Source organism: Hyaena hyaena, unplaced genomic scaffold (genome assembly GCF_003009895.1).
Source record: "Hyaena hyaena isolate Hyena2069 unplaced genomic scaffold, ASM300989v1 scaffold_95, whole genome shotgun sequence".
Classification (NCBI taxonomy): domain Eukaryota; kingdom Metazoa; phylum Chordata; class Mammalia; order Carnivora; family Hyaenidae; genus Hyaena; species Hyaena hyaena.
In genome coordinates, this window is record NW_024080727.1 from 567140 (window position 1) to 594966 (window position 27827).

The following is a 27827-nucleotide window of genomic DNA, read 5'->3' on the forward strand; positions in this document are numbered from 1 at the left end:
GTACATATATCTTTTCAAATAGTGTTTTAGTTTTCTTTGGGTAAATACCCAATAATGGAATTATTGGATCATATAATATTTCTATTTTTAATTTCTTAACTGGAGGAATTTCCATACTGTTTTCTGAATAGAAGATATTTGAAAATTACATGCACAATAAGGGGTAATATCAAAAATATATAAAGAACTTATACAAAACCAGCTTCACTTAAAAAATTTTTTAATGTTTTATTTATTTCTGAGAGAGAGAAAGAGAGAGAGAGAGCGTGAGCAGGGGAGGGGCAGAAAGAGAGGGAGACACAGAATCTGAAACAGGCTCCAGGCTCTGAGCTGGCTGTCAGCACAGAGCCAGACGCGGGGCTTGAACCCATGAACTGTGAGATCATGACCTGAGCTGAAGTCGGATGGTCAACCGACTGAGCCACCCACGCCAGGCTTCATTTTTGAAGTGGAGACATCTTTCTCAGAGTCCCTTGCCTGCTGTTCTAATCTGGCATTGTCACTTTCACTGTTGCAGTGTTGTCCTAGGATTTTAATATTATCCTTGGCATTCCCATTGCCTGTTTCTTATGCCGAAGCCCTTATTTTCTGAACCTGCAGAACGCAACTTTCTCAATGTATGTATGCGTTTTTAATTGAAATGATATTCAGATCCCCTAAAATTCACCTTAGGAGGGTGTCCACTTCAAAAACTGTACAACTGAGTGGTTTTATTACATTCACAGAATTGTGCCACTATCTAATTCCAAAACTTTTTCATCACTCCAAAAAGAAACCCCATATCCTGTAGCACTCATTTACCCATACCTTCCTCCCTCCAGGTCCTGGAAACCACTCAATATACTTACTGTCTCTATGGATTTACTTATTCCAGACATTTCAAATCAATAGAACCGTACAATCTATGACCTTCTGTGTCTGGCTTCCTTCACTTAGCATAATGTCTTCAAGATTCATCCATGTTATAACATGTATCTGTACTTAATTCCTTTTTATGGCCAAATAATATTCTATTGTATGGATATATCACATTTTGTTTATTCATTTATCTGATGACAGGCATTTAGATTATTTATACTTTATGGCTATTATTAATAATGCTGTTAGTTTCATATGCAAGTTTTTGTGTGGGCATATTTTTAACTCTCCTTGGTAGGTGTAAGTATACTAATTCAAATACACTTGACCCATACATAAATATAAATATATTACCTATTCATTTTGATGAGGCACATCCTCCAGTAGCTTCCCAAAAAGGATGCAAGGCAACACATTTTTGGTACCTTGAGTGTTTGCAAATGTCTTTATTATACACCCACACCTTGAGCATACATTTAACAGGAGGAAATCGTTCTCTCCGAATTTTGAAGGCATTTTCTCCGTGATCTTTTAGCTTCCAGGGTTGCCTGTGGGAACTCCAATGACATTTATACTATTGTTACCCCAGATTCTTTCTATATGACCATTGTTTCATTTCTGAAAATTCATAGAAACCTATCTCTTCTTCTAGTATGCTGAAATTTCACAAAGATGTCCTTAGTGTAGCATTTTTTTAAAACACATTAGAGTGGAAATTTGGTGGACTCTTTTAATATGGAAACTCATCTGTTAGATTTGGAAAATTTTGTTGTACTATGCTTATGGCAATTTCCTTCTCTTTTTCTTTGTTCCTCCTTCCTGATGCTCTATATCAGTTATATATTGCTGTGTAGCAAACTATCCCCCCAGTTTAGTGGCTAAAACAATGACTTATTTAGCTGAAGATTCTAGAGGTCAGTAATTTGGTTTGGTCTTAGCTGGGGAGTCTTCCTAGTCTTTGCTGGGCTCATTCATGGATCAGTGGTCAACTGCTGGGCTTGTTAGGAATTGGCTGCTATAGGATGGTGTCATCTAGGATAGTTCATCTCCCTCCACAGGCTCTCATCTTCCAGCAGGCTAGTATAGGTCTGTTCACATGGCAGCTGGATAGAATTCTGAAAAGGCAAGCATTAGTGTACAAGACTCAAGGCCTTGACTCAGCACTTGTATGTCACTTCTGTCACATTCTGTTAGCTAAAGCAAATTATAAGTCCAGCTTATATTCAAGGGGAAGAAAAATAGACCCCACTTTTTGTAGGCAAGAACTACAGTCATGTTTCAGAAGACAGGTGCCATGTACTGAATGTCTGTGTCCTCCTAAAAATTCATATGTTGACATCATAATACCCAATGGGATGGTATTTAGAAATGGGACCTTTAGGATGCGATTAAGTCATGAGGGTGGAGCTCTAATGATGGTATTAATGCCCTTATAAGAAGAGAAATCTTGATTCTGCACTCTCGCTCTCTCTCTCTGCCAGGGGAGGATACAATGAGAATATGGCCATCTGTAAACCAGGAAAAGGGCTCTCACCTGGCATCTGGTCTGCCAGCATCTTGATCTTGGACTTTCAAATCTCTAGAACTGTAGAGATAAATATTTGCTGTTCAAATCACCTAGCCTGTGCTATTTTTTATAACAGCTTAAACTGACTATGACAGTATGGATATAGGGAAGGGTGGAGAATTATGGCCACTTTTATATCAATTGCATGCTCCAGTTGTCTTTTTTCCCCCCTATTTTTTATACCTTTGTCTTTTATTCTTCTTGGAATATTTCTCCAGTTGACCTTTCAGGATTTCTGTTGAGTTTTTAATTTTTGCATTGTATTTATAATTTCCAAGAGTCATTTCTTTTTTTTCTGGTAATTTTTTTAAACAATAGCATTATGATACTGGTTTGGGATAGATCCTTCCCTTTTATCCTTCAAAAGTAACCAACAATGCTGGCAACTTGATCTTGGGCATCCAAACTCCAGAACCATGGGAATATAAATTCTTGTTGTTTAAGCTACTCGGTCTGTGGCGTTTTGTTATGGCTACCCAGCAAACTGATACAGCCATGTCTTAATTACCTGAAACATTCAGCATAGGCTCTTCAGTGGTTATTGGTGAGCCTTAGTTGACATCCAGCCCAGCACACTTATCCAGTATCTCTGTTATAGAGGAAAGTGTTTTCACTTTAGGCACCTTCCATCTGCTGAGCCCTTTTGCCCATCTTCAGTTCTGGTCCTTATAGCCACATTGTCAGCAGGGAAGGCTGATATGGCAGAGAGAGTCAGACATGCAAATGCCCTGTTTGATTCTATATTGAGTGTGTCAGCCTCTCCCATCTCTTCCATTGGCTTCTCTCTGTATTTTCTAAATTGATTCAATACAAGTGTGATTTGAGATATGATATGGTCTGTGAGCCTTTCTGTTCCATAACCTCTCTGCTGGCCCTCCTAGAGAGTGTTTGGGAACCTCAAGGTACATTTCCCTCATGACAGATCCCTCATGCCTCTCATCTCTTCTCATAATTCTATGTCTATGTCTCTGTCCCTTTTGTTCTGCTTCCTATTCTTTATTCTTATTCTTATTCTTTATTCTTTCTATTCTTGGGCAATAAATCCAGTTGTTATTATATTGCACATAATTGCACCTTAGACTCACTCTGTCCTTAGAAATAGCATTAATTGCTGCCAGAGACCATTAGGAACCTTTGCTGATAAACTTCATAGTGGCTTTTTCCTTTGGAGGTTCCTCTCCATGCCCTAGCCCTCCTGCCCATGGCTAGACACATGGTCACCTGTCCAGCGTGCTAGTTTGGGGATGGGGTCCAATCCTATAGGAAAAGCACCTCCATCCATTGAGGAGAAGAAGTCAAAGTAGGTAATATGGCTTCCCATTCTTACATGAGTTAAAAAAATGATCTCATAATGTTACCACCATTCATCTGAGAAAGGACAGTCAAAGCAAAACTCTTAGTTTCTGCCACCCTGGGTCTTTCTGGCAAGGATAAATAGGTGGTTAAGCTTTCCATTAAAGTGTGAGATCCACTGCTTCAAAAACACCCAACTCCAAGACCTTTAAGGCTGTTTAACTTGGTATTATTCCTCAATACATGGCAGAGAACTTACGTCTCCTGGACGCTGACATTGTTATTGTTTTCAGGTCTGGAGAGAATTAAGAAAAATCTTGTGTAGCTACTGTTATTTCAAACACTGATTCATTTCCTGTTTGGTTGACTCCATGAAATACCATCTATCTCCAGAAGACACATTAGGTAACAAGTAGCCCTTCTCATTTTTCAGTGATTTGCTCATGACAAAGTCATTGTTTCTTTCTTTCTCTGCTACTCTGATGAAGGCTTTTGCCTCTCCTCTGAGTGAATTTTCAGTAGCATTTGTACGAGGAGTAGCCATCCATTGGGGCCAGTTGCTAACCCTGCTTATACTTCAGTTCTTGTAAGCACCTGGTGGGGTTCCAGGGGCAGGCTTCTCAGAAACACCACGGAAAAGGCAATCATGACTTCAGTCTGCCCATCTATTCCGGCAGCACCTTTCCCTGACATGACAAATCTCTATTTATGATAGTTGCTACAGACTGTTCCCATGCTTTGTTTAAAAAGAAAAAAAAAAGAGCTTCTGTCGGAGTATCTTTAGGAAAGAAGCAACATTTTTTTCAGCAGAAACTTCGCGAAACTTTTAGACACATTAGTCCAATCTGTGTGAAGGGCTGAGTGAAAAATCGAGGTACACCTTATCCAGTTTGGGCAGAGTTGGCGACGGGGGAGAGGGAAGAATGGGCATGAACTCACAGTCCTCCCTATGAATTGATAACTCCCTTCAGAAAAGGTATAACAAACAAGGATTCGGCCAAATACATCTTTCACAGATCCATTCTTCTGACTTGTAATTCTGCTAGCATGGTCATAAATAAAAAATATGGGATGAGACTCTGCTCTCTTTTCTTTCTTCTGTTGTTTCTGGCTAAGTCACAAGCTCTGAAATCTTAGCCTCCAGAGGTACTGGGCTTTGGGGAAGAGACGAGACCAGTGCCAAGAGATATGGCTTCTCATTCTAATCCCGTTACTCTCTGTTTGTTCTTGAGCAGCTCTCTGGGCCTCATGCCCTCAGAACTCAAGCACATTAGAGCTAATGGCCCAATAAAGATAAGTGTTTTTATTTTAAACCTTTTATAGATACAATTTCAACTAGTCAGTGCTCCCCACAAGTGGATTAACTCGAATCCCACTCTATAAAAATGAAATTTCAGATGTTTTAACTTAGAGGGTACTGTCAGAGCTACTTGAAAATGGGGACATCTATTTATTTGGGTAAAATAATTTTTTCCAGCCCCTTTCAAAGTTGCTTTAAAAAATAGACAGTTTGGGAGTGAATTTGGCCATTGTATTGAATAAGACTATTTTGCTTGCAAGTGACAGACACTCTAGTTAGACTCTCCAGAGGAATCTATGATTGTTGGATGTATAAATGCATTCTTTGTAAGCTGCAGACTATAGAATCCATAAGTTTGTTTAAGATAAAGGAATTTATTACAGCATATTATGTGGTGGATAGAATTTCTGGCCAGGTCAAGGACCCAAGCTTAGATCCTACAGCCAGAAGAGATGCCCAGCTAGACCATAGGACTTGTCTTCTGAAACCCAACAGGCTACTTCTGCCCGTGCCACTGCTTAGGGTTGAGACAATAGACTTTCCAACTTCAGCTGCTCATGAAAGCTGAGCCCCTGGTCCACTTTACGTGTAGAAGAAGGTTGGATCCCCCTGAGTGTGGCCACCACTCTGGTGCACTCATTACCAACTTCCAAGTGTTCTGCAGGTGTACATGTCTGGTGGAACCTTGGTCACATGTAGAACCTTCACTGCAAGGGAGTCTGGGAAATGTGGACATTAGCTTTCCATCCTCTAGATTACTGGATAGGAGTTGGGTGAGTTGTGAGGGTGCTAATGTGCATGGCCTGCCCCAGCTGCAACCGGTGGCACTCCTCAGATTCCAAGGGAGAAGGAGCTGGGCTTCAGGAACATTGCTGCACAGGAGCACTGTGGGGAAGTGAGAAAATTCTATCTCCATGTTTCCTTTGTCTCTTTCTCTGGCCACTACCTTGGAGTAACACAACCTCCAGTAGCTTAAGAAGTTTACATGTTAGAGTCCAGGTCCCAGAGGGGTCTAAGTCCCAGTTCCAACCTCCTCAGGAAGATGATGATTTGTCCAAGCCAGCATCAGCTGCCCACCCCTGACAGGAGCAGGGCCACAATGCCCCCAAGCACCCATTCATTTGCAAGCAGAAGAAGACAGTTTTCAGAAAAGAATGGTAGCCAAGTGGAGAAGTGGGCTGGGAGTTGCTGGGCAAACTGGACAGTACCAAGAAGAAAGCAGCATTATTCCTCAGTTCTTGTGGGCTGTGTTTAGCTCAGTCTCCCTGCTGGATAGCAGTGTGGTTTTCTTGGACTGTTGTATGTTTTCTGTCCTTCCACATTATGGCTGCTGGGGGCAAAGTAGAGTGGTGATACCAAGTCAGCAAGGCTAGGCAAACTCATATCTAGCCTCATATCTAGCCCTGATAAGTGGCCTGGGCAAGTCACTTCAGTTCTCTGTCTTCTCTATCTGCAAGATGAGATAGCAGTAATGTTCCTCTAGAGATTATGGAATTTAAAATAGAAATCCAGTGACCCTTCTCCACAGCATCCTGAGATTGATAAACACGGACACTAATGAATGGATCTAATCGAGTACCCAAATAGTAGCTCAAGAGAGGAAAAGGAGATTCCAGATGACTTTGGGTCTTCAAATTTAACCTTACTCATGACTCCTGACACTTTAAAAATTTGGGTGAAATTTACATAACATAAAATTAACCATTTTAAAATGACCAATTCAGTGGTATTTAGTACATTTACAATGTTATGCAACCATTACCTCTATCTAGTTTCAAAATGTTCATTGCCCTAAAAAGAAGCCCAAACCTATCAAACAATTGCTCACCATTCTCCAGCACCCAGCAATCATCAACCTGCTTTCTTGTCTCTATGGATTTACTCATTCTGAACATTTTATATAAGTGGAGTCAATCAATGAATGGCATATGTGACCTTCAGTCTGGCCTCTTTCACTTATGCTTTCATTCAGCATAATGTTTTTGAAGTTTATGGCTGAATAATATCCCATCAAATGTATGTACCACATTTTGTTTGTTCACTCGCCCATTGATAGACATTTGTGTTATTTCTAATTTCTAGCTATTATGAACAGTGCTGCCATGAACATGAGTGTGCATGTACATGTTTGAATACCTGTTTTTAATTCTCTTGGGTCTATACCTAGGAGTAGAATTGCTGGGTCACATGGTAACTCTATGTTTAACCTTATGAGGGACTGCCAGATTGATTTCCACAGTGGTTCTACCAGTTTACATTCTTGCCAGCAGTGCACAGCTGTTCCAATTCTCCACAAGCTTGCCAAAACTTCCTTTCCTTTAAAAAAGTATAGCCATCTTAGTGGGTATGAAGTGGTACTTCATTGTGCTTTTGCTCTGCTTTTCTGAGAACTTTTTGAAGTGAGAAATAACATTTTGTCCTTGATCCTTGAGGAGAATCCTGGCAAACAAGAGATGGACTAAAAAGGTTGTAGAAGAGTAAATGTTATCCCAGTTCTCAAAACAGAGTGAAAGACAGGCTCCAGAAACTCTAGCCTTCAATTCTCAGCCACATCTGAGAAGCATGAGTAATCACATGGAAAGCAGGAAGAGCCTAGGGGTCCTGTTCCTCTAGTGAATGTGTGGTCCTGTCATTGCAATAATGCATTTTTACTCCAGCATGTTCCTTTACTTAAAGTGTCACATCTTTGTGACCAGGGTAGAGGAAGGGGTCACATTATGCCTAGGTAGGTTTACTGCAAGGTGCACAGTCACACCCTAAAAGCCTACATCTGGAAGGATCTGGGGGGGGGGGGTTGTCTGTGGCCAGGGGCTTCTGGGGCAAAGATTGGAAAGAGCCAGTGTGCAGTGCTCAGCAGCAGGTTTGGTGAAGGTGCTCTGGGAGACTTGGGCTGCCTGGGGGTGGCCTGACTGCATAAGAAGGCAAGGTTAGTTGGGACTGGGCTCTGGGCCAAGTTCAAAACTGGATGATACATGTCTAAAACAAGTGCCCTTTGAGCGAAAGGCAGTTTAGGTGAAAGAAAATTTGTCTTTTTAGTGGAGTGCTGGTGTACATGAGTGGAGAAACCAATGGAATTACCAAGGGGATAATTTAGGTAATATAGCCATTAATGGACAGCTCTCCCAGGGCTGGGACATCTATAATAGAAATGCTCTGTACCATCAGACTCTCACCTTCTAGGGACAGTGAAAGCCAACCTATGCTTGCAGATTCAGGACAGTAAATACTAGCCTGTAATGGGCAGGAGGGCAACATGAGCCTCCTCTGCTTCTTGTCTCCCATTAATATCACCCATATCATGTACCCTGCTCCTTTGCCTACTGGAGTAAGCTTCAGTTCTGATTTCATCCTTTTGTGTCTTTGCTATGGAGCCTCTACAACCTGATCATCTGGTAATGATTCCTCCCTCTGCTCTCCCATTCCCGTCCCCGTTCCCTACTGAGTGGTGCAGCCCCAGAACTTTTTGTACCCATTCCCTGTTTGCCAAGCAGCTTCTCCAGGCCCAGCTTGCACAATGGGAGGGTTCATATGGGATTCTCTGGGTCACCTGGAAGCCAAAGATGAAGACATTGGCTGGAGGAGTTTTCGGGAGCCATTTCTGAACTCACTAGTTTAGAAAACTCCTTGTGAGATTAAAGCAAGTTTGCAAGGCTCTTGCTGTCAGATGGCGACCAATATCCACCCCCACTCAATTCTCTCTGCTTGAGCACCAACCCCCAAGGCACCTTGTTGATTTATTGGGAGTGACTTATTCTGTCCCTGGTATGATGATTGCACCTTGTGAAGGAAATTGTTGTAGCTTGGAAAAACTCTGATGCTTAGTAATCTGGAAATAGTGATCAGGACTGAGTAATCAATGACACAAAAAGGTCAGCTATTGCCTTTGGGTTTACATTAACAAAATAATAACTTTGGTACAGACTGATGTACTATTCCTGGGCATGGATGACGTTATAGGAACTATAAGCCCTGTGGCTAACATTTAGATGCTGTCTTTCATGGTTATGAGAGCAACATTGTGTTTCCTGAAAAAAACCTGTTTTTCTTAATACTTCCCAGTAAGCGATAAACAAGCTATTGACCCCTGCTCACAAAGAACCAACTTTTGCCTTTACTACGCTAAAAACATCCTGTTTATATTTGAATGCCACTTTGGGGCTGTTACCCATACACCTATGCATATCAATGTTCTGGAAAGTTTCTACTGATCAAAAAATTTATCATCAGAATGCCACTTTTGTGCCATCCCCCAAACACTTAATCGTAAAATAAAGTTGAGCCTCAGACAGTGAGGAGAAGGGAGAAGCCTGGCTGGTGACCAGAAAGAATCTCGTGACTGTCTCATCCCTCTCTCGCTGAAGCATCCATCCTTCAGGGACACCTGGACCTGCTGGAGTGGGACTCCGGTAAGGAGTGGCTTTGCTACTATAGGGGTGATTACATAACAAGGCCTCCATCTGTCATCCCTCCCAAGCTTCCTGGGGATGTGGGACCTCCCCTACACTTCCACCCGCTCTGGCTGGATGTATTGGCCCATCCCTGCTTGTTCAGCTGCTCACTCATCTTGAATGGACCTTGGAGACTAGACAGCCTCCACATCTTCTAACCAGTAGAATATGTCACAATGCTAACCGTTTCAGGCTGCCAAGTGAAGCAAAAAGAATATGCAGATCCATTAGAAGTTTAGCTTAGGAGTTTTTCCAGTTCTGGACATAAGGAGCTTAGAAGTGCCATTCCATCCTCACAAGTAAAAACAAAACAAAACAAAAAACTGGACAGACTGAAAAATCAGCAAGTCTTCTTGGATCTCTAGGGGAGAGCACAGGGAAAGCCTTTGCTGCCAAGACCAGAGAGACAGACAGGTGAATACAGGGAGTCACAGCTTACTGGAGCAAACCCACAGCTGGAAACCACTGAGGGAACCAGTGCCAGGATAGAAATACCTAAACCTTAATTGGTGAATTGCTGGACAATTCAGTGTGGACAGCCTACGAGGTAAAAACTCTGGGGGACCCAGGCACGAGGGTCCTCCACAATTTTGTGAAATTTAGCTCCAGGATCTCAACCAGGTTCTCACAGTAAATATCAGAGTAGAAAAACTCCCCCACCTTTTGGCAGGAGGAGGGGGAAAGGAAGCATTTTGAAATACACTACAGCACTCTCTTCTCCTTAACAAGGCCTGCCTTCAGGGAAAACTAGTTAACCAGAACCTAAACTGCTGGAGTATTAGCAGAGCCTAACTGACCTGGGGGAAGGGAAATATCCAACTCCAGCAAGCTCTAGCCTTCCTGTCCTACATAAGGGGGAAGATTATAACTGAGACACTCTTGTGAAGTCCACAGTCCAGAGGCACAGCCTTACTAAAAGACTGAGACCTAATTATTTCAGTTATATAGGACCATATAATACTTCCTCTCCTACAACACCTCACCACCACATTATTAAAGCCCTATTTACTGCTATTCCTTTTACCTGGTACATCATGTTTGGTTATCAAGAAAAAAACTACAAGGCATATATAAAAAGACAAAAAACAAAAACAAAACACACACACACAGAAACCCCAAACCTATAATTTGAAGAGAGAGACCCAGCTTCAGAATGAGACATGGCAGCAATGTTGGAATGATCAGACCAAGAATTTAAAACAACTGTGATTAACATACAAAGGGCTCTAATGGATGAAGTAGATAGCATACAAGAACAGTTGGGCTTTGAAAGCAGAGAGGTGGAAATCACAAGAGAATCAAAAAGAAATGCTAGAGATCAAAAACACTAACAGAAATGAAGAATACCTTTCATGGGTTTGTTAGTACACTAGACACAGCTGAGGGGAGAATCTGTGAGCTAGAACATATACCAACAGAATCCACAAAAATCAAAAAGCAAAGAAGAAATACTGAAAAAAGGCAAAACAGAATATCCAAGGACTGTGGGACAAATGCAATAGGTATAACACATGCACCATGGGAAAAGCAGAATGAGAAAGAGAGAAGCAAGATTTGAAACAAAAATGACTGAGAATTTCCCTAAAAGAATGCCAAATACCAAACCACGGATACAGGAATCTCAGAGAACTACAAGCAGGATAAAAACAATAAGAAAACCTGCTCCCAGGCATATCATTTTCAAACTATGTAAAATCAAAGATAAAGAAAAAAAGCTGGCATACAAGCAGCCACATGGGGAAAAAAACAACTAAACACCTTTCCTATAGAAGAACAAAGATTAGAATTATATTTGACTTCTCCTTAGAAACCACGCAAGCAAGAAGAACATGGAGTGAAATATTTAAAGTGTTGAAAGAAAATGACTCTCAACCTAGATTTCCATATCCTGAAAAATTATCCTTCAAAACTGAGAAAAGAGATAAAGACTTCAAAACATAAAAATTGAGGGAATTTCTTGACAGTGAATCTGCCTTGAACAAAGTATGAAAAGAAGTTCTTTAGAGAGAAAGAAAATAATATAGTCATAAACTCAGATCTACATAACATAAGGAAGAGTGCTGAGAAAGAAATACCTAAAGATAAAATAAAAACTTCTATTTTTCTTATTCTTTTTTAATGTTTATTTTGAGAGACAGTGAGCATGAGTTGGGGAGGGGCAAAAAGAGAAGGGGACAGAGGGTCTAAAGCGGACTCTGTGCTGACAGCTAACTGTGGCATGTCCCATGCGGGGTTGGAACTCACGAACTGCAAGATCATGACCTGAGTCAAAGGTGGAAGCTCAACTGACAGAGCCACTGAGGTGCTCCTTCCTTATTCTTTTTTTTTTTACAAATAGTTTATTGTCAAATTAGTTTCTACATAACACTCAGTGCTCATCCCCAAAGTGCCCTCCTTCATGCCCATCCCCCCCCCCCCCCCACATCCATCAGTCCTCAGTTTTTGTCAGCATTCAAGAGTCTCTCATGGTTTGCCTCTCTCCCTTTCCCCCACCATTTCCGCCCTTCTTCTCCCCCTTGGTCCTCCGTCAAGTTCCTCCTAATCCTCCTATACGTGCAAACATATGGTATTTGTCCTTCTCTGCCTGACTTATTTCGCTCAGCATAACACCCTCAAGGTCCATCCATGTTGCTACACATGGCCAGATTTCATTGTTTCTCATTGCCATGTAGTATTCCATGGTATAGATAAACCACATCTTCTTGATCCATTCGTCTGTTGATGGACACTTAGGCTCTTTCCATGTTTTAGCTATTGTGGAGAGTGCTGCTATGAACATTGGGGTACATGTGCTCCTATGCCTCAGCATTTCTGTATCCCTTGGGTAAATTCCTAGCAGTGCTATTGCTGGGTCATAAGGGAGTTCTATTGTTAGTTTCCTGAGGAACCTCCACACTGTTTTCCAGAGGGGCTGTACCAGTTTACATTCCCACCAACAGTGCAGGAGGGTGCCCGTTTCTCCACATCCTCGCCAGCATCTAGAGTTCTCCGATTGGCTCATTTTAGCCACTCTGACTGGCGTGAGGTGGTATCTCAGTGTGGTTTTGATTTGTATTTCCCTGATGAGGAGGGATGCTGAGCATCGTTTCATGTGTCTGTTGGCCATCTAACTCCTTCCTTATTCTTAAGTGAACTAACAGATAAATTTTTTCCATATAGTAACAGAAGCAATGTATTTATGTATGCTTGTGTATATATCATATATCTGCTTATATACAAGTGAAATGAATGATAGCAATAATACAAGGTATGGGAGGGAAGGATTAGGATTATTTTGTTATTTTAAGGTACTCACAGTAGCCATGAAATGGTACAGTTTTTGAAGGTGGACTTGAATGAGTTGTAAATACATATTTCAAATTCTAGGACAGCCACTTAAAAAAGGTAAACAAAAGTAGTATAACTTGCATGTTAAGAAAGGAGAAAAAAATGGAATCATAAAATAATCAGTTAAAACCACAAAAGGCAGAAAAATAATGGAAGACAAACATAGGAGCCAAGATAAAGGGTAACAAAAATAAAATAGTAATAAATATGGTACTTATTAATCCAACCTTATCAGTAATACTTTGAATGTCTAAATGCACCAGGTAAAAGACAGGTTATCAAAGTATATCAAAACATAAGATCCAACTAGAGAGACAAATGCCATGTGATTTCACTTATATGTGAAATTTAAGAAACAAAACAAACAAGCAAAGGGAAAGAGAAAGAGAGAAAGAGACAGAGATGAACCAAGAAACAGACTCTTAACTATAGAGAACAAACTGATGGTTACCAGAGTGGAGGTGGGCAGGAAGATAAGCTAAAGAAGTGATGGGAATTAAGGAGTGCACTTGTCAAGGTGATGTATATAGAATTGTTAAGTCACTATATTGTACATTTGAAATTAATGTAACACTGTAGGTTAACTATACTGGAATTAAAATAAAATAAAACAAGACAAAATAAGTTAAAATAAAACATAAGATCCAACAATATACTGTCTACAAGAAGTCCACTTTAAAGGCACATATATATCAAAAGTAAATGGACAGAAAAAAATATACCATACAAATGCTAATCAAAAGAAAATGGGAGTAGTTACATTAATTTCAGACAGAGCAGACTGCAGATTGAGGAAAGTTATCAGGGATAAATAATAATAAAGGGGTCAAGCCTCCAAAAAGGCATAACAATCCTTAACATGTATGTAGCTAACAACAGAGTGTCAAACTATAGTGCCTAACTATATGAGGTCCAACTAATAGAATTGCAACAAGAAATAGTTGAATCCATGATCATAGTGGGAAATTTTGATACTTATCTATCATAAATGGACAGATACATCAGACAGCAAATCAGCAAGGACACAGTTGAACTACAACACCTATAATCAACTGGATATAATTGATATATGTAGACTATTTCATGTAACAACAGAGAATGCACATACTTCTCAACCTCAAATGGAACATTCACCAAGACAGACCACATTCTGGGCCATAATACACACCTTAACAAATTTGAAAGAATAGATAGAAATCACAACACCTGACCTCACACCACAGTGGAACTAAATTAGAAATCAATAACAGAAAGTAACTGGAAAATTCTGAAATACATGTAGATCAAATAATACGTTTCTAAATAGCACATGGGTCAAAGAAAAAGAAATTTTAAAATATTTTAAACTGAATGAAAATGAAAACATAACTTAAAAAATTTGTGGGATGCAGTGAAAGCAGTGCTCTGAGGAAATTTATAGCATTGAATGCATATATTGGAAAAGAAGAAAGAGCTAAAATCAATAATCTAAACTTTCATCTTAGGATACTAGAAAAAGAAGAGCAAATTAAATACAAAGTAAGCATAAGTAAAGAAATAATAGGGGCGTCTGGGTGGTTCAGTTGGTTAAGCATCCCACTTCAGCTCATGTCATGATCTCGCAGTTCGTAGGTTCGAGCCCTGCTGTGCAGACAGCTCATAGCCTGGAGCCTCTTTGGATTCTGTGTCTCCCTCTCTCTCTGCCCCTCCCCTACTTGTGTTCTATCTCTGTCTCCCAAAAATAAATAAACGTTAAAAAAAAGAAATAATAATGATTAGAACAGAAATCAGTGAGATTGAAAAAAGGAAATTAATAGAAAAATATCAACAAAACCATAAGTTGATTATTTGAAAAGATTAATAAAATTAATAAGCTTCTAGCCAGGCCAACTCTCTTATATCTAAAAGAGAGGATACAAATTACTAATACCAGAAATGAAAGAAAGGGCATACTGCAGAGCCTGTGGACATTAGAAGAATAAAAGAATATTATGAACCACTCTATACTCACAGATTTGATAACCCAGAGGAAATGGACCAATCCTTGAAAAACACAATTGCCAAAACTCACACAAGAAGAAATAGGTAGTCCAAATAGGTCTATATCCGTTAAATAAATGGAATTAATAACCTTTGAAACAGATAAGTTCACTGGTGAATTCTACCAAACATTTAAGGAAGAAATGATATCAATTCCCTACAATCTTTTTTTTCAGAGAATACAAGCAGAAGGAATACTTCCAAACTTATTATAAGAGGCTAGTATTTCCCTAATACCAAAACCAGACAAACATATTACAAGAAAATAATACTATAGACCAATATCTCTCATGAACATAGATGCAAAATTCCTCAACAAAATATTTACAAGTTGAATCCAACAATGTATTTTAAAAATTATATACCATGATCAAGTGGGATTTATCCCAAGTATTGGAAGACTACTTCAGAATTTGAAAATCAATCAATGTAATCCACCACATCAACAGACTAAAAAGAAAAAAAATTCACATGACTATAACAATAGGTGCAGAGAAAGCATTTGACAAAATCTGACATTCATGATAAAAACCGTCAGTAAACTAGGAATAGAGGGGAACTTCTCCACTTCATAAAAAATATCTACAAAAACCCTTATAGCTAACATCATGTTTAATTGTGAGAAACTCAAAATTTTCCCACTAAGATCAGGAACAAGGCAAGTATATCTCCTCTCACCACTCCTTTTCACTATTGTACTAGAAGTTAAGATAATGCAATAAGGCAAGAAAATAAAATAAAGGTATATAGATTGGGAAGGGAGAAATAAAAGTATCTTTGTTCACAGATGACATGATCATCTATGTCAAAAATATGAAAGAATCAACAAAAAAGTCCTAGAACTGATTCACTGCAGAGCCAAAGGAGGAAAGGAGAAGCCTGGAGGACACCACCATGAGCAAGTTGAAAATCATCAGAGAAGAATAAAATTCATCAGCTTAATATCTTCACACATTCAGATGAAAAGACAGCAGTAAGTTGTATGTTTCAAAATGACTGGAAGTTAGATATTGCAACAGACTTTCCCCCCAAAATCCTGAACTCTATATATGAGAGAGTATACAAGGATCACTGGACAGGAAGATGTTAGAACAACTATAGAAGAGATACAAAGATCCTCAAGATGAAAATAAAATTGGAATAGATGGTATACAGCACTTTTGTGGTGACCTTGCACTTGACCCAGCCAATATCAGTGTATTGATCATTGTGTGAAAGATCAGAGCAGCAACACAGTGCAAGTTTTCCAAACAGGAGCTCTTGTGTGTTATGACACAGAAAAGCTAAATGCTCTGATACCCAGCATGGAACAAGAATTGAAAGAACCAGGATGATTTAAGGATTTTACAAGCTTACTTTTAATTTGTAAAGGATCCAAGACAAAAAGGATTAGATCTAGAAATGGTCATTGCCTACTGGAATTTAGTGTTTAAGGGATATATAAATTCTTAGACTTATGGAATAAATTTTTATTGGAACATCATAAAGGATCAATACCAAAAAATACTTGGAGTCTTCTTTTAGACTTCAGTACAATGATTGCAGATAACATGTCTAATTATCATGAAGAAAGAGCATAGCCTGTTTTTATTGATGACTTTGTGGAATTTGGATGCCCTCAAATTGCTGGGACAGAAAGCATAATGGTGTAGCATTAAAGGACCTTTCTAGAATACACATAGTCTGTATAATAAATACAACAGACAATTGCACAGTCAATTTACGCTGGCTGTACTGAACTAACGATCAATCCTCACATTTCAGACTGAGGGTTGTGTCAAAAGGTTAAGGATAAGTCTTGGGCCCTATTGTATTTCATTCTTCTATTGGTGGTTTGGGCTTGTCTTCTTGTCTGGGCTGCTTTAAACATTTATAATTCCAACATTGTGGATTTCATTTTCTACCTGTGGATGATACTAGATTATTCTCCCGTAAATCTTAGAAAATATATAAAAGTCAATCACTTTCCTATATACCAGCAATGAACAAGTGGAATTTGAAATTAAAAACAGTACCATGTATATCGGATCTTAGCACTTCCCCAAATGAAGTATTTAGGTAAAAATCTAGCAAAATATGTACAAAATCTATATGAGGGAAACTAAAACACTCTGATGAATTAAATTAAATAACAACGAAATAAATGAACAACGAATATTCCATGTTCATGGACAGGAAGACTCAATACTGTCAAGATTTCTGTTCTTGAAATTTATCTCTACATTCACTGAAATTCCAATAAAAATCCTAGGAAGTTATTTTGTGGACATTGACAAACTGATTCTAAAGTTTATAGAGAGAGGCAAAGGACCCAGAATAATCAACACAATATTTAAGGAGAAGAACAAAGTTGGAGGACTACACTACCTGATTTAAAAAGTTTTATATAAGGTTACAGTAACCAAGACAGTGTGGTATTAGCAAAATAATAGACAACTAGATAAAAAGAACAGAATAGAGAGCCCATATATATATCCACATAAATATAGTCAATTGATCTTTGACAAAGGGACGAAGGTAATACAATGGAGCAAAGACAGCCTTTTCAACAAATGCCACTGGAAAAACTGTACACCCACATGCAGAGTAATAAATTTAGACATGTACTTTATAACCTCACAAAAATCAACTCAAAATGGATCATAGACCTAAATGTAAAATGTAAAACTATAAAACTTCTAGAATATACCTTAGGAGAAAATCTGGATGACCTTGGGTATGGTGAAGTCTTTTTAGATACAACACCAAAGACTCAAGCTATGAAAGAAACAACGGATGAGCTGGAATTCATGAAAATTAAAAATATCTACGTTGTGAAAGATAATGTCAAGAGAAAGAAGACAAGCCATAGACTGGGATAAAATATATGCAAAGAGCATCTAAAAAAGGACTATTATACATGATAGACAAAGAACTCTACAAACTCAAAAATAAGAAAACAAATAACTCAATTAAAAACTGGCCAAAGACCCAATCAGACATCTCACCAAAGAAGATATACAGATGATAAATAAGCACATGAAAATGTGCTCCATATCCTATATCATCCGGGAAATGCAAATTAAAACAATGAGATACGAGTACACATATAGTAGATGATCAAAATTCAGAACACTGACAACACTAAATGCTGGTGAAGATGTGGAGCAACAGGAGATCTCATTCAGTGCTGGTGTGAATGCAAAATGGTACAGCCACTTTGGAAGGCAGTTTGGTGGTTTATTACCAAACTAAACATATTCTTGCCACATAATCCAGCAATTGTACTTGTTGGTATTAATTTACCCTAATGAACTGAAAACTTAAGTCTATACAAATACCTGCAGACAAATGTCTGTAGGAGCTTTATTTATAATTGGCAAAACTTGGAAACAATCAAGATGTCCTTCAAGAGGTGAATGGATAAAGATACTGTGGTTCATCTGGACAATGGAATATTATTTAGCACTTAAAAGAAAAAGAACTATCAAACCATGAAAAGAGATGGAGGAAAGCTAAAAGCATGTTACTAAGTGAAAGAAGCCAAAATGAAAATGCTACATACTGTATGACTCCAACTATACGACATTCTGGAAAAGGTAAAACTATGGAGACATTAAAAAGATCAGTGGTTGCCAGGGGTTGAAGGCAGTGAGAGGGATGAATAGGCAGAGCACAAAGGAAATTTAGAGCAGTGAAAATAACCCTGTATGATTCCTTAATGGTGAATACATATTATACATTTGTCCAAAACCATAGAATGCAGAACACCAAGAGTAAACCTTAATGTGAACTGTGGATTTTGGGTGATAATGATGTGTCAATGTAGGTTCACAAATTGTAATAAATGTACCATTGTGGTACAGTGCTAGTGGGGGAAGTTGTACAGGTATGTGGCGGGGCTTAAACAGCAACTCTCTGTACTTTCTTTTCAAAATTTCTGTGAACCTAAAACTTCCCTAAAAACACAGTCATATTAAACAAACAAACAAAAATGTTCAGCTCATACTCTGGAATCACATTTGCTGGACTTAAAACCAGGCTAATATGGCCTTGTAACCTCCCTGTGCCTTAATTTCCACATCTATAAAACAGAGATTATACTAGTATCTTCCCACGGCGTGGTTGTGTTAGTAAGATAATGCATGAAAAGTACGTAGTCTTAAGCCTGTTGGAAAAGAGAGACAGATCTGAGTTATTTAAAACTGTTTTGTTAACAGACTGAACCAGTGAGGAACAAACAGGAAATGGCTCAGTCTTCCTTACACCCTGGCCTCCAGGTAAGTTCTTTCACATCTTCCTTCCCTTGACGACCTTAGTGAGCCTCAGCTTTCCAGGCATTTTTAATAAGAACTAACCTCATTTTTGTGAAGATGGCTCACTTTCAGATGTTCAGCCCAGTCCAGTCTCAATCAAAATTTGAATCTCATATCCAAGTCAAGCTCTGCGCTGGCCCAGTGGCAGTGCAAGCTGGATCTGTGGCAGGGCCAGTGGTGGCAAGGGCATGGCATGTCCTTTCTTAGTTTTCTCTCTCCCTTACTCTCCCTCTGTCCTGGCTGTTATAGGCTTAGGGCAAGAAAGGTGAAATATTAAAGGGAGGGAGCAAAAAACCTTTTTTCTTTTTCACAGAACTAGTTCTGTCATAATCCTTATGTGGCAATGCTCCAAACGCTGGCTCTTTCAAGGACCATATTTTGTGGATTCTTTAGAGGCTCTCTGAGGACATGCACACTGTATGCTGCCTTAATCTGAGAGATACGGTTTTTGGGCACTCTCTTGAACCTTCTCTTTGCTGGTTAATCTCCACTGCACTCTCTCCCGTGATCCATGCCTCCTCCTTCTCTATCTTTCTCTGTGAGCCAGAGGCTGACTCCTGGGGACTGCACCTTTCTGGCTCCCTTGATGACTCTTAGGTTCAGCCAATGGAAGTCCTAGCAGAAAAAGGGAAGATGGGAGGAAAGGGGGATTGGAAGCTTTCTTTCCCACTCATCCCTGCTACAGAGCAGCACCTGGCAGCGGTGTGACCCTCATGACCGTAGCTCCACCTAGGCTGTCCCACTTCCCCAGCTCCAGCCCTTGCTTAGCTCAGGTAATACAATTTCATCCCTTTGACCTTCATCCCTATGACAGGAATGGCTCCCTGCTGTTGCTAGACCCAGGTGCTCAACATCCCACCTGAAGTAGTGCTTTCAGGAAAATTCTTCAAAAAACAATACGTAGAATGGGATATTGGAAATAGCTATTGGCAACATAGAAGTATGACAAAAGACTTTTATATATAATACATACTTAACCCCTACACACCAGTAAGAAAGAGACATAACCTAAAAATGAACATAACACTTGAATAGACACTTTATGAAAGAACATATCAAAATATCCCATTTCATGTGCTTCATAAACATAGGGAAAGCAATTCAACCTTGTTAGTCATCAGGAAATTGCAGATGAAAAACTGCAATGTGATACCACTACATACTCACTAGAATGGCTAAAATAAAACCGGTGGAAAATGCTAAGTGTTGATGAGGATATGGAGCAACTAGAACTTTCCTATACTGCTGGAGGGGGTGTAAAGTGGTATGAACATTTTGGTGTTTGATGTGTCTGCTAAAACTGAACATACACAAAACCTGCACATCAACAGTTCCATTCCCAGAAATATACCCCGTTAAAATGTGTGTGTGTTCACAATCATAAAAGTCCCCACCTGGACACTACACACATGAATATTAACAAAAGAATGGATAAATCAATCGGGCTATGGTCTTTCAGTGGAATGCAGCACAACAGTGAGAATCAGTGACCTACAATAATAGGCAACAGCATGCATGAATCTTACAAATATAATGTTGAGTTAAAGAACACAGATTAAAAGAAATCATCTTATATAATCACATTACTACAAACTTTAAAGATACGCAAAACTAATCTTAGCTATTGGAAGTCAACGTAGTGGTTATCAAGAATAGGGTGAGGCCAGTGAGTAGTGACTGGAGGGGATAAGAGAGGGTTTCTGGGGAGCTAGAAATGGTCTGTTTGCTGATCTGGAGTCTGATAACATAGGTCTGTTCAGTTTGCGAAAATTCATTGAGTTCACACTTATGATACATGTGCTCTTCTGCAAGCGTTTTTCCAATAAAAAATTGAAAAAGTCTTTATTAATAGAAAAAGACTATTTAGAGACACCTGCGTAGCTCAGTGGGTTGAGCATCTGACTGCTGACTTTGACTCAGGTCATGATCCCAGAGTCGTGGGATTGAGCTCCACATGGAGCTTGCTTGGGATTCTCTCTCCCTCTCTGCTCCTCTCCCAGTCACGAGCACACACACACACACCCAAAATAAATTAAGAAAATAAACATTTAAAATAAAAGGACTCTTTGTTCTTTTCAGCAAATGGAGTCATAACAATTGGATCCATTTGGAATAAACCTTAGCCCTCACCTCACACCATATTTTAGAATTCACTGTAAGTGGATCATGGACCTAAATATAAGAGCTAACATTATGAAGACTTGAGAGAGAGCAATAGGTAAATTTGCATCAGGCATAGATATATTAGCTACAACACAAAAAGTATCAAGTACAAAAGAAAATAATTGATAAATTGGACTTCACCAAAAATTTTAGGACTTTTTCTTCAAAAGACAGTTTAAAAATGAAAAGACAAGGCACAGACTGGCAGCAAATATTTGCAAAATACTCACAAAGGATTTGTATTCAAATTATGTAAAGAATTCTTTAATTCATTAAGAAGATAAGCGACTCAAAAATTGGCAAAATATCTGAATAAACACTTCGCCAAATATATGTAGAGGGCAGTACATGAAAGGATGCTTCACATCACTAGTCATTAGGGAAATGCAAGTTAAAACCTCATGAGATACTATTACACACCTATTAGAATGGCTAAAATTCAAAAAAATTGACAATACTAAGTGCTGACTAGCATGGGGAGGAAATGGAACTCTCATATACTGCTGACAAGGATACAAAATGATACAACCACTTTGGAAAAAAGTTGGCCAGCTTCTCAGAAAGTTAAACATACACTTACTCCATGGTCCAGATTTTCCACTCCTAGACATTGATACAAGAGAAATGAAAACATACATACATACAAAGACTTGTATGTGAATATTTATAGCTATGTTATCCATAATCACCAAAAGCAGAAACAATCAAAATGTCATTCAACAAATGAATGGATAAACAAAGGTACATCCATACGACGGAATACTATCTGCTGACTAAAAAGGAACAAATTACTGACACGTGCAACAACATGGATAGATCTCAAAAACATTATGCCAGGTGAAGGAAGCTGGATACAACAGGCCACATACTCTATAATGTCATTTACATGGTGTTCTAGCAAAGGCAAAATTCTAAGGACAGAGAACCTTCCAGTGGTATCCAGGGACCAGAGGCAAAAGAAAGGATTCTCTGCAGATGGGCATGAGGGAACTTTTCTTGGGCAATATAAATGTTCTATACTGTGTTTGTGTTGGTGGTTACACAACTGTAGACATTTGGGAAAACTCATTAAATGGTGTGTGTAAAAAGGATGAATTTCATTTTATATAAATTTTACCTCAGTAAACTCGATTGTACAAATCTTTTCATGCCTATCATCTGGGGTGAATTTCTGCCGGGACCTTGACCAGCAAACACACTTCCCTTACCCCCAGCACCTGGCAGGTCCTTCCGAGCTTCTGTTGGAGTCTCCTTGACCACTCTCTGGGACAAAGTAGCTTTAAGACTGCTAGAGCAGGCCACCTTCTGTGGCTACCCATGGTAGCCCACCATACCCAATGGCCTGAATGTGAGCTGTCCCACCACTGCCCGCGCCCTGCAGTCTCGGGCTGGTCCAGCCAGTCCATCTACCTTGGAGTTTACTAAGAGAGAAACAGGTATCATACCCTCTTGCTCATTTCCACTTTTAAACACCAGGTCATGATTACTAAATATATTCCAGAAAATCTTCCAATAGGGACAGCTTGGTTAATTGCACCCAGTGGGCAAATGTTTAACTGAAAAATACAGTGGCTGTCTCCTCTTTTGGCAAGCACCCCGATCTCTCTCTCTCTTTCAATAGTTTATTGTCAAGTTGGTTTCCATATAACACCCAGTGCTCATTCCAACAAGTGCCCTCCTCCATGCCAATCTCCCCTTTTCCCCTCTCCCCAATGCCCATTAACCCTCAGTTCGTTCTCAGTATTTAAGAGTCTCTTAAAGAGACGGCACAGTCGGCTCAGTCAGTTGGGCAGCCAACTTCGGCTCAGGTCATGATCTCACAGCTTGTGGGTTTGAGCCCTGTGTCAGGCCCTGTGCTGACAGCTTGAAGCTTGGAGCCTGCTTCAGATTCTGCGTCTCCCTCTCTCTCTGCCCCTCCCATGCTCACACTCTCTCTCTCTTAAAAAATAAATAAACACTAAAAAAAAAAATTAAAGAAAGAGTCTCTTATGGTTTGCCTCCCTCCCTCTCTTTAACTATTTTTCCCCTTCCCCTCCCCCATGATTCTCTGCTAAGTTCCTCCTGTTCCACATATGAGTGAAAACATATGTGTCCATATGGTATCTGTCCTTCTCTGCCTGACTTATTTCACTTAGCATAACACCCTCGAGTTCCATATACGTTGCTACAAATGGCCAGATTTCATTCTTTCTCATTGCCATGTAGTATTGCATTGTATATATAAACCACATCTTCTTGATCTATTCGTCAGTTGATGCACATTTAGGCTCTTTCCATGATTTGGCTATTGTTGAAAGTGCTGCTATGAACATTGGGGTACATGTGTCCCTATGCATCAACATTCCTGTATCCCTTGGGTAAATTCCTAGCAGTGCTATTGCTGGGTCATAGGGGAGTTCTGTTGTTAATTTTTTGAGGAACCTCCACACTGTTTTCCAGAGGGGCTGTACCAGTTTGCATTCCCATCAACAGTGTAGGAGGGAAGCACCCCGTCTCTAAAGAGGTCTCTTGGCACCATTTGACATGATTTGAAGGACTCCTCTCAGCACCTCCCACCAGGTGATGACCCTTATCAAATACCTATCAAATACCTCCCTGACTCCATTCCTCTCAATACTCTGCAGTTTGTTGGCTCATGCCACTGGGGCAAGGGTTGCTAAACCAGTGTAGACTTAGCAAACCCTAGAATGGACTCCTGGTAGCTACTTGGTGCTCTTTTTAAAAAACGGGAAGTGCTTCATTCCTGTTGGCCTTGGCTTTGGGGCCTTAGCCCAAGTTCAAACACTCTAGGGAGCACCTGCTGTTAATGGTCAGTCATGTGCCCTCATTTGCTCTCACCTGTGGATGCATTCACAGAGGCTGGTATTACACAGTCATCAGTTGCTAAACAGTTTTCAAAAATAGCTGGCTGTTCGGTTGAATCAGACTGGACGCTTTTTCTGGAGAGCTACAGGGAATAAATAACAACCACAGTGCACCTGAAGCAAATCCTAACCACTTCCTGCCCAACTTGCGGGGCTCCGTGACAATTCAAGAATTTGTTAACATCTCAAATGCGCCAAGGAGAGACCCCTGATTCATGCAGAGAACACTCTCCTAAGGTTATTTATCCTTTGTCGTCACATGAGTATAATCCTGGAAAAGTTGGCTTTTTATGCCATGGCAACATTCTGGGAGGATTGGCAGTTTTAAAGATGAAGACATCTGATCACTGGTTCCTCAAGAAAGGCTGCTATAGCTCTTTAATATGCCACTGGGAAGAGAGAATGTAGCAAAAGCTGGACTTTGTCCCTTAAAATCTTTGTCCCTTACTTAGTGCCAGAACCAATGTTTTCTCTAGTGGACAGTGGGGGAGGGGGATGTCTGTCTTCCTGTCATAAGCCCAAAGACTGTGGCCAAGCCAGGGAGAAGGCCGAGAACAGTCATTTCCCCTCAAAGAGGCATCCATTCAGAACCCAGATGCTGGAGTTAGGGAGTATGAACTGAATGCCTGCATCCAGGGGAGCAGCAAAGATTTTTCTCAGAACCACATACTGGCAGGGCCACCCCTGGCTGCCTGGAGAACCCAAGAGACTATCAAGTGAGTGACAGAAGCCCCAGTGGGATTCATAAAGCAAATGCTGCAGCCACACACATCCCTGGGTCTGCTCCTGTGGACCAGAGTGCTTCCCTTCAGGGCTGAGCTGGAAGTGTCTGTCCTGTTCTTTCCAGGTCTGATAAGTTGTCACATATACGCAGCATCCTCAAATGCTTTTAATGTTCATTGGTAAGCTGATCCATTAAAAAACCACCCCCATGGAGTGCCTGGGTGGCTCAGTCATTTAAACATCCACCCTCAGCTCACGTCATCATCTCACGGTTTGTGAGTTCGAACCCCATATTGGACTCTGTGCTGACAATTCAAAGCCTGGAACCTACTTCAGATTCTGTGTCTCCCTCTCTCTCTGTGCCGCCCCCAAAGATAAGCATTAAAAAATAATAAGAATAAAAACACACTTCTATTTCAAGTATTAATGGAGAGCTCGTAATGACCCAAAATAAAACTTCCTCCTTGGCCAACCCCCAGCTCTTCTCCAGCTCTTCCTGGAATTGGAGGCTGCCTGTTGGCAGATGGGACAGACTCTCTGCCATCATTGCTTGTCCTCAAAATTCCTGCTGCTTCCTCCCAATTAAGACCTGGGCTTGTCCAGTGGACACATTTGCTAGTTAACCAGTTCTTGACAACCTCTTGTACAATCAACGGTTATGATATAAGACTGAAGTTTCTCTTTCAAGTGTAAATACTTCCTAGTAGGAGAAGAATTCCAAATGGCACATAAAATCAAATCATTTAAGCCCATAGGGATTTAAGTCCTATTCACTTTCCATTCCTTAGGATTTCCAAAGCTGGGAAAGTAAGGACCAGGCCAAGGAGAAAAATGACACATCACCCCGCTGGTGGCTAGACACAAATCCATCTGAGCAGTCTTCTACTCAGCTGCTGGAGGTGCTTTCTGTTTGGTTTGTTTTTTATCACTGGCCCGATCATACTCTGCCTTCTCTTCATCCATAATTTGGGGACAAAATTCAATTATCTCAGCAGGGTATTTAAAGCTATTTACAAACATTCACAAACAGATCCTACCCAACCATTCATCCATACCCTGTTTTCATTCTCACCCTTGTCATGTAGGCTGCATGCCCACCAAGGGAATGAAATACCACTCAGGAACTGCCTAAGAGGCAAGTACTTTCCTATGCCATATGCTTCATGATCCCCTCATCAGCTATTTCTGTCTCCCTGAGCCCCCTATTAGTTACTCAGACACCCTGCTTTGGAAGGAATCCCTTCAGATTCCACTGGGGATAGATCTATGCACTCTTTCACATGCCTACAGCATCTAGTATATTACTCTGTGAAGCCCTAGTGTTAGCTGAGGTCACCTTGTCCTTTGAGGTTCACAAAAATTGACTTCTGCCCCCATCCCACATGTTATCAGACATTGGATGTTCTCCCCGAGGGGTTGTATCCACACCTGCTTTATAAAAAAAGGGCCCCCTCACAAAGCAGCCCTCAATAAATATAAAACAATTGAGATCATACCATGCATACTTTCAGATCACAATGCTATGAAACTTGAAATCAACCACAGGAAAAAGTCTGGAAAACTTCCAAAAACATGGAGATTAAAGCACCCTACTAAAGAACGAATGGGTCAACCAGGCAATTAGAGAAGAATTTAAAAAATATATAGAAATAAATGAAAATGAAAATACAACAATCCAAACTCTTTGGGATGCAGCAAAGGCAATCCTAAGAGGAAAATACATTACAATCCAGGCCTATATCAGGAAACTAGAAAGGATGCAAATACAAAATCTAACAGCACACCTAAAGGAACTAGAAGCAGATCAGAAAAAACACCCCAAAACCAGCAGAAGAAGAGAAATAATAAAGATCAGGGCAGAAATAAACAACATGTAATAAAAAAAATAGTTGAACAGATCAATGAAACCAAGAGTTGGTTTTTGAAAAAATAAACAAAATTGTTAAACCTCTAGCCAGGCTTCTCAAAAAGAAAAGAGAGAGCACCCAAATAGACAAAATCACGAATGAATATGGATTTATTACAACCAATCCCTCAGAAATACAAGCAATTATCAGGTTATACTATGAAAAATTATATGCCAACAAATTGGACAACCTAGAAGAAATGGGCAATTTCCTAAACACACACACACTACCAAAATTCAAATGGGAAGAGATAGAAAATATGAACAGATCCATAACTAGTGAAGAATTGAATCAGTTATCAAAAATATCCCAAAAAATAAGAGCCCTGGGCCAGATAGCTTCCCTGGGGAATTCTACCAGACATTTAATTTAGAGTTAATACCCATTCTTCTCAAGCTGATCCAAAATACAGAAATGGAAGGAAAACTTTCAGACATATTCTACAAAGCCAGCATAACTTTGATTCCCAAACCAGACAGAGACCCAGCAAAAAAAGAGAACTACAGGCCAATATCCCTGATGAATAAGGATGCAAAAATCCTCAACAAGATAGAAGTAAATCGAATTAAACAGCACATAAAAAGAATTATCCATCATGATCAAGTGGGATTCATTCTTGGGTTACAGGGCTGGTTCAATAGTTGCAAATCAATCAATGTGATACATTTCATTAACAAAAGAAAAGATAAAAACCATATGATCCTATTGGTAGATGCAGGAAAAAGCATTTGACAAAATATAGCATCCTTTCTTAATAAAAACCCTCGAGAAAGTCAGGATAGAAGGACTTAATCATCATAAAAGCCATTTATGAAAAGCCCACAGCTAATATCATCATCAATGGGGAAAAGCTGACAGCTTTCTCCCTGAGATCAAGAACACGACAGGGATGCTCATTCTCACCACTGCTGTATAACATAGTGTTGGAAGTCCTAGCATCAGCAATCAGACAACAAAATGAAATAAAAGGCATCAGAATTGGCAAAGATGAAGTCACACTTTCACTTTCACAGTTGACATGATACTCTACATGGAAAACCCAACAGACTTTACCAAAAGTCTA

General features: G+C 39.8%; 1 pseudogene; it reads left to right on the forward strand.

Moving 5' to 3' along the window:
* The first annotated feature begins 15719 nt into the window (after window positions 1-15719).
* On the forward strand, window positions 15720-16464 carry LOC120233689 (annotated as a pseudogene).
* Window positions 16465-27827: the final 11363 nt, after the last annotated feature.